Source organism: Chrysochloris asiatica, unplaced genomic scaffold (assembly GCF_000296735.1).
Source record: "Chrysochloris asiatica unplaced genomic scaffold, ChrAsi1.0 scaffold00109, whole genome shotgun sequence".
In the NCBI taxonomy this organism is placed as follows: Eukaryota; Metazoa; Chordata; class Mammalia; order Afrosoricida; family Chrysochloridae; genus Chrysochloris; species Chrysochloris asiatica.
The window spans coordinates 573,762-576,139 of NW_006408627.1; the positions used below are offsets into that span (position 1 = coordinate 573,762).

General features: G+C 42.9%; 1 pseudogene; it reads left to right on the forward strand.

Annotated features, from left to right (window-relative positions):
- Positions 1–572: 572 nt before the first annotated feature.
- LOC102838985 lies at positions 573–2,378 on the forward strand (annotated as a pseudogene).

The following is a 2,378-nucleotide window of genomic DNA, read 5'->3' on the forward strand; positions in this document are numbered from 1 at the left end:
TCTGATAAAAGAGAGTTTCTCAGGGTGTGTCCTGCAGCACCTTTCACCTTACAAGAAGTTAACAGAGCATCCAGAATCTTCTGAGGTGGGAAATTTCCACTTGAAAGGACAAGCAGACCAGCCTGGAGCAGCCAGAAGAACAGAAGATAATTCTCGAAAGAAAGACAGACTGGAAAAATACAAAACAATATAGGCAGACAGAATGGGGGTGTGGGGTAGATACAGAGGCAAAAAATGACTAGCTTACAAGCTTTCAAGAGGGAACCTAGATTCAGAGGGCGTGGAGCAAGGTGAGTCTCCACAGAGTGGTATCCATTCTGCCTAGTCAGGGCTGGTAAAAGGAGATGCAGATAGGTCCCTTGCAATACAATAGCAAATAATTGTTATCAGGACTGATTGTAAGTGCTGGAAATGTAAAGGTGGACATCTTGGGGCAAAGGGAAGGGAGTGATTAAACTTACAATCTAGGAATGGAGGTCTCTGGGACCATCTAAGGAGAAGAGCAGAGAACGGAACCCTACCCAGAGAAGCAGTGATGCCAGGGATGGAGGCAGAGATGATGACATGGGGAAATGGAGCGACTGGAGACTTTGGACCTCGAGAGTGAGAGGGGCGGTGGGCAGATGACAGGAGGGCAGGCTTGCAGGGTGTACACTTTGGTTGGTTGATGCTGCATGGAGGGGATTGTGACCATGGCAAGGAAACGTTGTGCGACGGATCAATGTGAAGCTGATGTCCTCCCATGTAAACTATCACATAATTCACAATAAAGAATTAAAAAAAAAATTGTCCAGGAGACTTTACGCACTGCTTGTTGCTACATTACCTGACGATGTTCGGCCTGGACCTGATTTTTAAGGACTGCCATGGAGACCTGTACTTCTCATAGCCTTCTTGGGAATTGATTCATTTATCATTTTCTTTTGGAGAACTGTCCTTGCTGTAAAGAATAAAACGTATCAAGTTTCTGAACAACAAATTTCAGAGAAGTTGAAGACCATCATGAAAGAAAATGCAGAACTTCTAGAAAAATTGTCAAATTACGAACAGAAGATCAAGGAATCAAAGAAACATGCTCAAGAATCCAAAAAGCAAAATATGATTCTCTCTGATGAAGCAGTTAAATTTAAGGATAAAATCAAGGAACTTGAAGAAACTCATGAAGTTCTGGATGACAAAGCTAAAAGTCTGCGTGTTATGTTACAGTCTGAGAGAGAACAGAATATCATGAATCAGGACTTGATATTGGAAAACAAGAAATTGATTGAGGAGTTAAAGGATGTCATTTCATTGAATGCCTCTGAATTGTCAGAGGTCCAAATTGCCCTTAATGAAGCTAAGCTTAGTGAAGAAAAGGTGAAGTCAGAATGCCATAGAGTTCAAGGAGAAAATGCTGAGCTGAAGAAAAAGAAGGAGCAGGTGACTGGAATGAGAAGACGGAAAATCAAATTAAGCAGCTGATGGATGTCTCTCAGACAAAAATTTCAATATCAGTAGTTGAAGAGGATATAAAACTTTTGGAATTTAAGCTAAGCGCTTCGATGTCCACAAAATGTAACTTGGAAGACCAAATCAAGAAATTAGAAGATGATCGCAATTCACTACAGTCAACTAAAGCTGGGCTGGAATATGAGTGCAAAACCTTGAAGCAGAAAGTAGAGATTCTGAATGAACTCTATCAGCAGAAAGAGAAGACTCTGCAAAAGAAATTGAGTCAAGAAGAGTTTGAGCGGCAAGAAAAAGACCAGCAGCTCTCAGCTGCAGACAAAAAAGCCATTTTGGCTGCAGAGGAAGTAAAAACTTACAAGCGGAGAATTGAAGCTGTGAAATATGAATTTAACACAGAAGAGCATACATTAAAAAAACAGATTGCTGCTCATCAAAAGACAGCTTATGTTAACTGGAGCAAAGCTCGGGATGCAGAAGGAGAGGCCGCTAAAGCGAGAAGGGAAGCTGCTCAGTTAAGATTCAAATTATTAGAAATAACCGAAAAGATGGCATTGCTACAAGAAGAACCTGTGATTGTAAAACCAATGCCAGGAAGACCTAATTCACAAAACTGTCCACAGAGAGGGCCAGTGGATGGGCCTGTACCTTGTCCTCCTTGGCCATCTGAGGCACCTGGGAAAGGCTCTACCTCAGATCCAGGAACTGGTACAGGACCTATGGTGAGCAGCTCGGGAAGCTCTTCCCCTAAGATGATGGATGAGGGCAAACAAACTGTTTCCCAAGAACCTGAAGGTCCCTCAGCTCCCAGCATTATATCTTTGACCGAGCTCCCAGTAGCAGTTAATATGGCTGCAAAAGGGCCTCCTCCTTTCCCAGGAATGCCACTCATGAATTCCCCCATGGGAGGACCCCTCCCACCACACATTTGA